The sequence below is a fragment of the Equus caballus genome, chromosome 6, assembly GCF_041296265.1.
Source record: "Equus caballus isolate H_3958 breed thoroughbred chromosome 6, TB-T2T, whole genome shotgun sequence".
Lineage (NCBI taxonomy): Eukaryota > Metazoa > Chordata > Mammalia > Perissodactyla > Equidae > Equus > Equus caballus.
This window is the reverse complement of record NC_091689.1, coordinates 72,949,758-72,964,124: the sequence shown is the minus strand read 5'-3', so window position 1 is coordinate 72,964,124 and position 14,367 is coordinate 72,949,758. Positions and strand designations below refer to the sequence as shown.

At 33.4% G+C, this 14,367-nt stretch overlaps 1 protein-coding gene across 35 annotated transcripts in view; it reads right to left on the bottom strand.

The window, feature by feature from the left end:
* Window positions 1-14,367, bottom strand: part of CNTN1 (contactin 1) — a 339,733-nt gene that overhangs the window by 170,278 nt on the left and 155,088 nt on the right. For 9 of the 35 annotated variants that reach the window (XM_023643374.2, XM_070270141.1, XM_070270137.1 and 6 more), the window contains one exon: window positions 4,570-4,695. The exons of the other annotated variants lie outside the window; for them this stretch is intronic. The gene's annotated coding sequence lies outside the window, so the exon portion shown is untranslated. The remainder of the gene's footprint in view (window positions 1-4,569; window positions 4,696-14,367) is intronic. 35 annotated transcript variants of the gene reach the window in all.

Here is a 14,367-nt window from a genome sequence, read left to right as displayed (position 1 = left end):
AAGATAACAAGAAATAAAATACAACAAGAGGTTACAGAAGTTGAAATTCATACTCAACTTACAAATGACCTTAGGGACAGTCCAGTACATAAATGTTATTCTCAGAATTTACCACTGATATATTTGTATTTGATTTTATTGATAATTTTTGTACAGTGTTAGGAATTAATATTATATAGGTAGTAGTTCAATAAAAGAAATTACGTATTTGTTGAACACCTAATATGTTTCAGATACTGGACAAGTGCTTCATTATCACAATAACCCATAGGTAACTGTTATTAACCCCAATTAACAAATCAAGAAAATGAGGTTAAGAGCATTTAAACAACTTGCCAATGATAATAAATGATGGTACCTGGATCCTAACATCTTCATCCACAGCACAGTGCTCATCTTCACTCTTCTCGTCACTGGCATATATATAATAATTCAACTCTATCAGGATCTCTGTCAAGTTCTTTATGTGAGTTATCTATTGTAATACTCTAATGATACATCGAGATGGATAATATCGTTATCTCCATTTTTGTATGAGGGGATATATTCAGAGAGATTGAGAATATTTTTTATTGTGGTCATATATGTACAACATAATATTTCCCACTTTAACCATTTTTGAAGTGGACAGTTCAGTGGCATTAACTACATTCACATTGTTGTGTAACCATCACCACTACCCAACTCCAGAACTTTTTCATATTCCCAAACTGAAACTAGAATTTTTAAATATTGGAAATATGATCATGGTCCTCCTCCTTCAATGACTGTCCACTAAATTTAAAACATAATAAATTCATCAACATAGGTGACAAGGTTCTGCCTGATCTAGTTCCTGCTTGCCTATCACACACTTTTCACCTGTCTAACTCTTATTCATTTCTCAGGTTGCAACCTAAATGCATTTTCCACAGAGAGGCTGTCTCTGGATCCCCAACTGAAATCTAGTTTTCCTGTTGCACTTTTCTGGTGCCCTGTGCCTTTCCTCCATAACAAGTACTGCACTTTATGCTTAAACAATTATCAATGTCTGACTCCTCCATTGATCTAGATGCTTCAAAAGGGAACCCTCCAAAAGCTATGATAACACCTATTCCACGGGAAATGCTTAGTAAACATTTTTAAAAATCTCTGAATGTATAAATTAACAAATTCCTTGACAGCTATAACCATTTCACTGACCTAAAAAAAATCATAATTACCTAATATTTGCACAACAGCTGAAGGATAAATTGAAGAGACTGAAAAGAGAAGTAATGACATACCACTTGCCCTTTTCCTTTTCTTCAGTCGCATTCTAACTGTACCACCATGTTTAACTGTCTCAGCAGTTTTGCTTTGTTTTAAACCACACATAACATCCACTATCTTTGTTTTTACCTCTTCACATTATGGTCTAAACTACAGTCAACGAAGGGGCTGTGATTCTAATTACAGGCCTGGCTACTTCTCCCCAACCTTTTAAAGAGTCTCCCTCCTACTATAAATACATTAAGTGGACAGATGGAAACTGAATTTCTTAAGACAGAGGGTTGAACCCTTACAGTGAATAATCTGAGAAGGAACTTTTAAATGCTTTAACTTTTTACAATTCCAATCCAACTACTTTCAAGGGATTTCAAATAACTGGCCCCATGGAGCACACATCAGCTGGCCTGGGCCTGCACCCCACTGGCCTGATATTGTGGGGTGAACAGAGAGGCCATTTGGGAAGTGAAGCTTGTTCTTTGTCGACACGAGAGCCCCTCCTGTGAATGTTTTTTTCTGGATGCTAAATCTAGAAAGGTGACTTCTTTCCTCTGCTGCGTCTCTCACATTGCTCAGCCTTGTTTTGTTTGAGGAGAACCACCTACCCTGTTAAACTCTTATTCTCTTTATTGAAGTGATAAAGTGCTTTCACAGTGGCTCTTCTGAACCCTGAGAAAATCCTGCTGCCTTCCCTGCTCATCAGGCAATTTTATTTGAGAAAATACTTTCTATCTTTTCCCCCTGTCTCAGCAATAGAAATGTGAAGAGAATACTTGCTGGCAAAAGAAAAAACAAACACATCCAAGTCTATTTGTTTGCTTTTTATTTGTTAACCACATTTCCTTCAATACCTAATTGAGTCTAAAATAAATAACCACGAACTAAGATTGCAAACCATACCTCAACTTATTCCTGTATTCCTTGGAAGCCATAGGTGACCAGTCTGTGATTACAGACTTCAATTATATTTTCAATATTATCTTCTAACACTCATATATTGCTTTTTAAAACTTATATTAATGTATCTATAAAGAGTCCTTTTTTAAATGTGTAGGTTATTTTAATATATTTCTATGGAAAATTAGTAACTGATTTTTGAGAAATTTTCAAATATATATATATAAGGAAACTGATAACACTGTCATAGTTGCTTTCAAATTTTAAAAAGTTTGTAATAGAGAATAAGAACATTTAAATAATCACAAAGTAAAATGAACCAGGATGTAAATAAGGCTATATTTATTATTATAACTTAGCATTAATGGTTCTTAAACTTGTATGGTCATAAACTCTTTTGATAACCTAATGGAAGCTATATACCAGCTCTCCTAAATAACGCAAACCTACCCACAGCATTTGATAGATTGATACCATGTTAAGATCATGGGACTAGATTCAAAGTTCTGTGAGGACAGGGCCCATGGCTGTGCTATCTGTTGGTTTATGCCAAGCGCTTTCCACAGTACCCAAAACATGGAAAACACCCAATGAATGTTCGTTAAACATAAATTTTGTGCTTCTCTGGAAGCCTAGGCAAATACAATTCAAAATGAAGTGAAAATCAGATTTCAAATAATTAGAGAAGAGGAGGCAAAACTGTTATTTACATACAGCATGATTATATACCAGAATAGAAAACAAAACAGATTTAAATGAAATACTAGCATTCAGAGAGTTCAGTAAAGTGGCTAAGCAGAAGCTAAATACAAACCAATGTTTTTTGTGTGTGTAGTAACAATAACTATTTAGAAGTGAGAAAAATAAAGCCCCTATTTGCAATATTAAGAAACACATACTTAGCTACTTAGTAATACTCTTAATAAATAGTGTGAAAAATGAAAAAGCTATAAATATTTACTGATAGATCAAAAAGAAGCATTGAAAAATTGGATAAATATACAACTTTCCCTGATAAGAAGACTCAATATTATTAACTTTTTCCAAAATAACGTACTTTCAATCTAAATACAGTGGGATCTCTCTGAACTTCACAGAATAAATCTTAATTTCATTAGAGAATAAAAATGGATGAAAAGGATATTAAGAACATTTTGAAACAAATAATAGCTAATGCTAGTATCGCACTTACCACTAACCACTTTAAATATATTTAATCCTCGTTTAATCCTCACAGTAAATCTCTGAGGTAAATGCTATAAATATCTCAATTTTACAGATAGAGAAATTAAAACACAAAGACGTGAAGCCATTTACCCAAGGTCACGACAGTTAATTAGTTTGGATATTGGGATTCACACCCAGGCAGTCCAGCACTAGAGTCCATGTGCTTAAATACTGTGCCAAATTGTTTCCTAAGGCTAACAAAATGAGAAAAACCCCAGCAGATAGAAAATCATAATATAAAGCTCCACAAATAGAAGTATGATGCTCTTCTAGGAATAAACAGATACAATCGTAGGTTCCTGAGCACTCACTATATGCCAAGCACCTTAGATATATTATGTCATTCACCCCTCACAATAATCCTGTGATATAGACGCGTTCTTTGTGTTCATTTTAGAGATGACATAACTGAGACGCATAGGTTAGGCAATTTGCCCAAGATGGTGGTGCTAGTAAGTAAGGGAACTGAGATTTGAACCCAGGCTTACATTTATACAGCTTACATTCTCCATTTGAAAAGTGCTAACAGATGAAGATATGAAATACAATTTAATAAAGGGTACTGAGGCAATTAGATAGCTAGTTGGAAAAATCAATAAATATTATAATCTCACTTCATACATTAACATAAACTCAGATGAATTAAAGGTTGAAATGTAAAAATTAAATCCACTCAAAAAAACCTAACAGAAAAAGGAAATACATATACCAATCCCTGAACAGAAAAAAACACAAAGGAGAATTTTTAAAGTGCATATACTAAAACTTATGAACAAATTTAAAAGTCAAAATATAAACTGGGAAAAGCTTCAAAAAGATTACAGACACAGCTATAAGGAGCTCACAGCAACAGATGTGAAAAATATTAAGATCACAATAGATAAACGGATGAGGGACATGATTAGATACTTACATGAAAGAAAAATGTGAATAACTAACAAGTGAATCAAAAATACAAATTTTTTAAAATGTGAGATATTTTATTTGATCAAATTTGCACAGAATTAAAACTAATAATACTCAACGTTAGTATGGAGGAAGTGATTGATATTTTCCTATATTGTTACAAGAAGTAGTAACTGAAATAATTTTTGGAGAAAATAGTTTAGTAATATGCATTAAGAGTTTTAAAAGAGTTTTGATACAGTGATTTCCCATAGAGAAATCTATTCTAATAAAATAATTGAAGTTATTTACCTTATAATAGAGCAATGTGATGAAATATTAGGGAAGCCTTTAAATTATGCTTCATAATCAGATTCAGAATCAGAACATAATATAATACCATGTGAAAAAGCAGGACTACATATTATAGAGTATGACCTGAAAAACACAAGGTATGCAAAAGATTCTCAATCAAATAGAAGGCAGGAAAGGATAAAAAAGGAAGTCAGTAAGAAAAATAAAATAAGATTTTAAAAATACATAAAGGTACATAAATTACAATAAATATAAATGGATTAAAGTAATCTTTCTGCTAGAAGGCAGGGACTCTCAAAACATACTTTACAAAAAAAAACAAACCTTTAAAAATTCTTAGCTAGAATTCCTGGGTATTTAGAAGAAATAAAAATATGAAAGAATAACACCAAAATATGGTTATTGCTGTCTGGTGGCATTTTGGGTGTCTTTATTATCTTCTTTAAATTTCCTATGTATCCAAATTTTCCTGTGATGAAGGATATATTACTTTAATAGTCATTAAATTATATTAAAGTAAAAATTAAGATAAGTTTACTATTGTGTTTATGTGTATTTCTTTTAAGAGTGATTATTTGGCAAAATATCATTATATGCTCACAGTATTATCCTTACACAAATAAAAAACAGAATACATGGAGGTTTCAGGGCAACACAAATAAACCAAAAATATTTCCAAAATGAAGCTATTTAAGTGAATCTATAACAGATATCCTTTGGATACAGCTTTACCAGATTATTTTTCTACTTTTTAAAGCAGAACAAGCTACTAATACACTTTTTTGTTACCAGATAGAAGACTGCTCTGTAGGGGATTTCATCCTGAAAGTGTGTTTCCTAGCAACACTCTTAAAGTCAGAGTGTCTTTTTTGTATCAATCGCTCACATCTGTGGAGAATGCTTAAAAACATCTCTTTCATCCTGTGAGTAAACAATGTGAATTAGGCTAGCAAGCAGCTGCAAAGGGAGAAAAGGAATATCAATTCTATAATCACTAGAATTCTCTCGTTCACTTTGAAATACAATAATTGTGCTTTAAGGTTAGGAGAACATATTTGCATTTTTTCAGTCATAGTTTTATGATTTCATTAACACTTTTAATTGTCAAGGATTTGGACTGAACAAAAGCAGACACCATAACAATATCATCCTTATTTTCTCAAGACCAGAAATAGTTAGCAACTGATTCTAAAGAATACATTTAACTTAAAAAAGCAGCCTTCTCATTAGATCAGTCATTCCCTACCTTGAATGCAAATTAGAAGTACCTAGGAATATTTTAAAAGATACTCCTGCCCTGGTTCAAGACCTTGTCTGGAGTGAGGCTTGATTAAAAGCTCCCCAGGTGACAGTAACATACAGCCTGAACTGACAGCCACTGCGTCGTTATAGTGTTCTCAGCACCAGTCTTTGTTTCCCTAACACTGTGCAAGGCATGTACTAAGTGATGAATAAAGTTTCAGGAATAAATTAATGAAAGATGATCCTCTGGTATATCTTAAACAACTAATTTATACAAAGATTTGCTACAATGAGTCAAATGTAAAGTTCAAATAATGAAACCATAAAGAGCTCAAAATGAAGTCAATGCTTCATATGTTAAAAGCAAGTGAGAAATGAAGAAATAGTTTTAAAATGTCTTTATTTTAATGTAAACTATTTTATTTATACTAAATATGGGATACGTTAAATTCAAGGCATTTTAAAAGGAGATTACATGTGTTGATATTCATACATTTAGAAGGGTGTGTATGCCACATGGGCTTATTGAAGTTGGAATACTATTTTGAGCTCTAATAAACAATTAAGTGTGGCACAGATCCTAAAAGGTGAGCAACAGGAAGAAGAGGTCTAGATAAGATTGTTTCCTCTGAAAAGACTATACGGTCCTAGAGGAGAGAAGAAGATCTGGAAAAAATAGTACTTATATTACGCAGTTTTCTGTATTGCACATTCCAGATAGTCTATAGAGAACTTTCTGGAAGAGCAAATGGGAAACTAAAAATCATCTGGGACACTATACCATTTACTTTCACTCTTCACAGCCTTAGAATTGTCTGCTTTTATTGTTGTTAATGACACCTTTCTGCTTGTAAGTAACAGTCTTTGGATCAAACTAAGAAAAGGTACAAATATACTGATGAGGTTTATTTAACTCGTGTCTAAATAATCAGAATGAATCACTAATAATGTTTAAAGTATTTCAAAATGCTTGTTAATTCAACTTGTCCTCTATATATCTGTATGCCTATTTTCTTGATACTTACTAGGTCCTTTAGTTGCCTCATCCAATCGTAATCAAGGTTCACTCTTGGAAAACTGAGAAATGACTCAAGTTTATCTTAGGTTATTCTTGTTCCACTTCCATGTATTTTTCCTATCCCTATGCCTCTTTCTCTCACCTCCTGATGACCATTGTGACAAAGCTCCATCCTTCCATCCTCCCTTACCCCCAAAAAACTGTTTTCTGATCATTCACAGTAAGCTATAAATGATATAAAAATCACTCACATATCCAAAAACAAATCACACTTTGCAAAGGGGAGAAAATGGCCTAGACTGAATATATAGGAAGCAAGTCAATTTCTTCTCCAACTACAAATGCCTGATACGCAAAATTAGTTTGATCCAATTTTACTTTCTAATCAGACTTCATTAACCAAAACTCAAACTAGGAAAAATTTGGACCAAATGGTAAACACTAAACACCTACTCAAGATCCACATGACTGAATGTGATAGCCTTTTACACGCAGTGTTACTGAACTAGTAGCTGTGAAACTCTTATGTTATCTGTTATTTATTTCTTGATTACTTTTAGGAAGTAATGAAACATTTTTGTAATCCGTGGCTATAGCTATGGTTCACGAAACAGAGGTCCCATGGGGAGCTTTAAATTTTTTGAGTGAAAGCCAACCGTATTATTTCTCAGACCTAAATACTTATTAAATAGATCTCTTAGGTATTTATTTTGGTGTAGAGGTGCCATGCAAAAAATGACCGAGATATTAAGGGTGCTGAACTTTGAAAACCTTTGGGAACCTCTGGGCCATAGCATAACTCCAAATCATATGTAGCAATGAAAATACCTAATATTAGAATGGCTAATGGATCACCAAGCTAATCATCTTCATCATCGCCAATAACTCATCAATCACCAAGTTCTACCAAGTCATCTTTGAAAACGTTTGCACATTGATAGCACCCTTTCCATTCTATTTTATATAGCTCAATTTATACAATTTATAACAATAGAATTTGGTCCTCCGTCTCCAGGCTTTCTTTTTTCCAATCCATTCTATTAGAAATACTATTATCAGACAACACCCTAGAGTAAACATTTGGGTTGATTTTGGCAGCAAAAATCCACATTGCATTCTCTCTTTTCCTCTCTCTCTCTCTCTCTCTATTGGACAAAAAATTTCCTCTGGGAAACAACCCTTCCTCAATTCTCACTTATGTGGATGTGGGAGACGGTATATAGTTTCTATGCATGACTAGTCATAATATTGAATTATTGAATTATTTTATTCACAAGAAGTAGGTTTCTTGGATAGGCTTGTGATCCACGCCTCGTAAATCTGTATAATTCCATCCTTTCAGCCACAAGGATTGGCTCAGAGATGAGTTTGTGACTCTAGAAGTTTCAAGCATAAAATATAGTAACTTTATTCAGGAATTAACAGAAATTTCTCTCTTTTGTCTGCTGGACTTAATCCTAGGAGGATGAGAGCCTAAAACTGAAGGAAAGTACCATATGGAGCCTGAGAATGAAATCAGAGTCAAGAAAAGGCTAAAAGCCAATTCCTTATTAAATCATCTGTGCCCCAGGATGTTCCTGAGGCCCTAGTTACCTCTGAACTTTTCAGTGTGATGTACCAGATAAACCCCTTCCTTCTTCAGTCAGCTGTTGTTGGGTTCTCTGACACTTATTGTCAAAGCAGGAGTGATGCACAATCTTTCACTGTGTCATTTATTTGCTTAAGGGTAAATCTTGTTTTGCCCAAAGCACCAATTGCAAATATCCTAGCTAGTGGTTAAAAATCTGCCTTTTTCAGAAATTTCACCTACTACTATACCCTGGAAACTCAATGGCTTTGCTTTACTCAATAAATGTATTTGCATCTACTTATCCAGGAAAGAATGCTCCTACCTCCTCTTCAAATCCACCTCCCCATAAAAACTCAGCAAAAGGGAAAGCTCCTCTAAAAGCCTTTTAAATCACAGAACTCACAAGGCTCTTTTAACCTCTAAAATCTAGTTGACTTTAGATTTCTTGATATTCAACAAATAATTGTTGAATGAATGAATACACTCAGTATGTGTCAGCTATATGCCTTTTATTTATTGTTATTCTGCCATATTTCTCCACTGCATAATATTTACTTTATATGTGAATATTTATCATCCCAAGTAAATTTGCTCCTAAGGAGAACACTGTATTACACTTCTTTGTATTCCTTCTAGCAATCACCAGCAAACTCCCTGGAGCATAGGTATTACTACAGATATTTTTGCATTCTGTATTCAGTTTATCTGATGATAATGTTATGTATTTTCATGCAGCATACAATTATCACTAAGAATTTCTTGCTTCTAAAGAGTTAACTATTTTTTTCTTTTTCTTGTTAAAAATCTATAAAGGCCCAACAGATGAACAAGCTATGCAAAAAAGTTGTACTCAAGGTAAAAGTCACAATATATGTAGGATTGATTGTAAGGAAAAATGTATGTGCCTCTATGCCCCTCTTCTCTTCTCTAAGTACAGAGGACCATATTTTCCTCCCATACATAAGAAGTCAAGGAAAAGATTGAGGGAATATTCTTACCCCAGCCTGCAGTTAGTTTCTCTAATTTCCTTCTTTGCTTCCTGACACATATGTCCCATTATTTTGTGGTGGTAATACCAGTCCCTTCCTCACTTCTAATCTTTTCACTTCTTTCCTGATTTTTTCCTACTTGTTCCTAATCTCTGACATTTGACTCATTTTGCATAACATCTAGACAAAGGAGAGAGAAGAGCACAAAATGTTTCAATTTATTTCTCTTCCTGGAAATCCCACATCTGGCATTTCCTTGAGCAGCAAGATCTTTGTTTTTTTTCCCTCAGAATTTTTTATTAAATTAAAGAATTCCAAAGAAGATATACCAGAGAAATGGATTTTTGTTTATTGTAGAAGCAACAGGAAAATCTCTTGGAGAAGCAGTAAATAAAATGTTATTCTTCCAAAAGAGATGCTGATGAATGTTCTATAAGAAAAGGGAAAAATGTGCTGTGTATAATATTTGATAAATGATTTAATATATGTAATTAAGGTCATAATAATGCTTCAAAATCTCAACTTGAAAAACCATGACATTGATTTAGTTCCTGCACACGAGCCCACTCCAGAGCACAGCTTAGTTATTAATCAATCTCTGAACAAACCAAGGCTGGAGATCTGACCTCGCTGTCCTTCAGACTCCCCAGTCACCTTGATTTTATTTTCATAATATTATTAATTTTAGATGGAGGACAAAAAATTAATCCAAAACATCTCATAGGAGGCTAAATGGTGTGAACAAATCTCATTAACAAATAGAAAGAACATTAGGCATATCAGCCTCATAAAGGCTAAGATGATCTCCTCCTTTGAAAAGAAATATATTTTAATATGTCTAGGCTTTTTACTTTGATTCTTTCAGGAAAAGAAATTCTAGAGTGAAAACCAATGTTCTATTAAAATCAATGAAATTTTTAAAACATACGGCAAGATGGTGTGGGTACACGAGTCTGTTTAATTGAACACACCATTTTGGGTATTAACCTAAAACAGTTCCAAAATGCACGGTGGCAATCACAAGGAAACTCAAGGTATAAACTTTTGACTTATATGTGGCAAATATTGACTAAATAAATATTCTTGACCTTCACTGAGCCCAAAGTAGGAGAATTAAACTTAAATGTTAGGCTAGCTATAATGTAACACTGGTAGACGATGAGGATCGTTGATGGGAAAATGGGCCAAATTGTTCAGATAAGCAGGTCACAAAACAAGAAAGTTCCCATTCACAATTATTCTGGTGAAATTCAGTTCTTAACACAACTAAAACCAAGTGATTAACTGCGATAGAAAATGAAGACACACTTGAAATGTTAGATTTTAAGAATTATATACAGACAAACAGTTCAAGCTTATGGAGGCTAAATTTTAGAGAAAAATAATGCACAAAGGTAAACGTGTTGGATTTATCAGTTCCTTTTACATAAGTGTATTAAATTCATGGAAATGATATCATAAAGCACTTGTATCCGAGTTTTGTTAAAAGGAGAAAATAACATGTGTCCTACAGATAAACAATCATGCTTCTGTCTTGAGGAAGCAGAGAAATCTCTGGCTGCAGCAGGTGAGAAAAAGAAAAGCTAATAACTAAGATATGTTCAGTACATATATTTAATAGAAAATGCTTTGGTATAGAAATAGATATTACAATATTTTAATAATTACAATGGATTTTTTTATTTCTGTGATAATTTAATTATATTCCCTTTATAGACCATTATGTTGTATTTTTGTTGGCTCTAGTATTCTAAAAATATTTGAGGATAAAAGTGGCCATATTGTTAGTTTCATAAAATTTCTAGTAGAGAAGACACATGCTTCTAGGATATGGATATTATTTAATGCCTGTCAGTTAGTTTTTCCATGAGATTCCATAATGTTTAAATGTAACTTTATATCCAGGTTACTCCAAAAAGTGTTGGGCATATTTTTCTTCAAAGCATTCCTATTACTTTAATTTCAAGTCAATGAACATATCATTAGAAAAATACGCTTCTCTTAATTTGGTTCTAGGAGAGTACAAAAGGGCTTAAGCATCGGGATTTCTTTTTTTTTTTTCTCTTATAAGTTATATCTAGGAAACAAAGCTAGTAAAATGGATGCATACTGATACTAATTTCCTAATAAATTTGCAGGAGGACTGTAGATTGGAAAACGTTGTTTTTTTTAACAAATAATGTTAGCAATATTTAACCTGTGGTTGTCTTCTGTTTTCCAAGGTCTTAGAAACAACGTTTATACTCAAAATTAAAAATAAAAGATTGGTGATAAAAATCATCATTAGAGTAAAAATAATTAATTTTACCCTGAGATTGATACTGACTTTTACTTTCAAGTGTGATCATAGAGAGAAGCATTAGTAAGTTAACATAATTGCTTTAAAAGTCAAGAATAAGTTGGGATGTCTGCTTCTACTCCTTCCATGCAACATTACAATTGAGTCTTGGACCGTAAGTTCAGAAAAATAAATAAAAGACAGAGAACTAGAAAGGAGGAAATAAAACTGTCATTATTAATAGACAATATGATTGTCTACACAGAAAATCTGAAAAAAATTACATCTTACTAATAATAGCACAGCAATTTTCTTCATATAAGATCAATTCTAAAAATCAATCGCGGCCCTATAAACAAGCAGTGAACTGTTAAAATGTAATTAAAAAATAATATATACATTAGCAAGAAAACAGACACAAGAAAAAATTTCACAAAATATGTGTGAAACCTTTCTGGAGAAAAATTGCAAAACTTTTTATTAAAAGACTTTGAAGAATGGGGCTGTCCCCGTGGCCGAGCGGTTAAGTTCGCGCGCTCCGCTGCAGGCGGCCCAGTGTTTCGTTGGTTCGAATCCTGGGCGCGGACATGACACTGCTCATCAAACCACGCTGAGGCAGCGTCCCACATGCCACAACTAGAAGGACCCACCACAAAGAATATACAACTATGTACCGGGGGGCTTTGGGGAGAAAAAGGAAAAAATAAAATCTTAAAAAAAAAAAAAAAGACTTTGAAGAAGAGCTAATCCAATGAGGAAATATTATTAAATGTTCAAGGATGGGGAAACAATATATTAAAGATTTCAATTTGTTCCCCAATTAACCTATAAATTCAATATAATTCCTGTCAAAATACTAGCAGTGTTTAGTAGGGAATTAAGTAAAATGATTTAAAAACTTATATTGAAGGGGCTGGCCCCGTGGCCGAGTGGTTAAGTTCGCGCTCTCTGCTGCAGGCAGCCCAGTGTTTCGTTGGTTCGGATCCTGGGTGCGGACATGGCGCTGCTCATCGAGCCACGCTGAGGCGGCGTCCCACATGCCACAACTAGAGGGACCCACAACGAAGAATATACAACTGTGTACCGGGGGGCTTTGGGGAGAAAAAGGAAAAAATAAAATCTTAAAAAAAAACAAAAAAAACTTATATTGAAGAGCAAATAGCCAAGAATAGTCAAGATGATTTTCAAAAAGAAATAGGTGGGGTCCTCCAACAGATCCATGATTTATCTAATGTTATAATAATTATGATAGTATAGTAATAATGCCAAGGTGGAATAATAAACGAGTGGAATGAAATAAAAAGTACAGAAACAGACCCACAACACGAGACCTGATAAATGATAGAAATATCCCTATAACTAATAGGAGAAGGATGGATCATTCAACAATTAGGGGCTGAGACGATTGATGATCCAATTCATGATGACCCTACCCTCACATTAACTTCAAAATTAATAAAGAAAAGAAATTTGAAGGACAAAACTTCAAAACTTTTAGAAGAAAATAGAATTATATTTAAGACATCACATTGGGAAAGAACTTATTTCACAAATAAAAGCACAAATCACAATGAAAAGGGTTTATAAATTTGACTATATTTCCAAAACAAATCTAACCAAAAATATCCTCTGTTCATTAAAAGACATCATAATCAATGTAAAAAAACAAGCCACAGCTCAGAGAAACCTATTTGCAATTCATATAAGTAACAAAAGCTTAATGTCAAGAATAGGTTGAAAAAGGCACATTAATCAATAAAGAAAAAGAGAAAAAAATAGAAAAGTAGGCAGAGATTTTGACCAACCAATATAGAGAAGATGAAAACTGCAAAGTCAATAAATGTAAAGAAAGATGCTTAATCACACAAGCTATTTGTGATGCAAAACAAAATCATAACAAAATGTCATTAAACACGCATCAATTTGGAAACATTTTAAGACTTTGAAAATACCAAGTGATGGAGAGGAAGGAGAAACAGATTCACTTATAAGATTATAAATGGTCACTTTCATGTTGGAAGCCAGTTTGCCAAAATCTAGTAAAGGTGAAAATACATATGCCCTATGTCCTAGAAATGCCACTCCTAGGCATAAATCCTAACACAGTGATACTCAAATTATGAGGAGCTTTAAAAATACTCACATCAGGGTCATTTGGAAGTTAAAATACTAAACATGTAATTAATGTATAACCCAGCAATCACATTCCCAGGCATTTATCCAAGAGAAATGCAAAGATATGTTCAAATAAAAATTTATAAATGAATATTCATATCAGTTTTATATGCAATAGCCAAAAAACTGGAAACAATTGAGATGTCCTTCAACATGTGAATGGTTAAACAAAATGTGGTACCTCCATACCGTGGAATACCACTAGCAATAAAAAGGAACAAACTACACATGCAAAAACCTGGATGAATCTTCAGAGAATTATGCTAAGTGAAAAAGGCTCAAAAGGTTACATACCACATAATTCCATTTACATAATATTCATGAAATGAAAAAAAATATTGAAATGGAGAACAAATTAGTGGTTACCAGGGTTTAAGAAGGGGATTGGTGGGAGGGAAATAGAAGTGGCTATAAAAGGGCAATAGGATGGATCCTTGTGGTGACGGAAATGTTCTGTATCTTCACTGTATTAATGTGAATCCTGGTTGTGATATTGTACTATGGTTTTGCAAGATTTTATCAC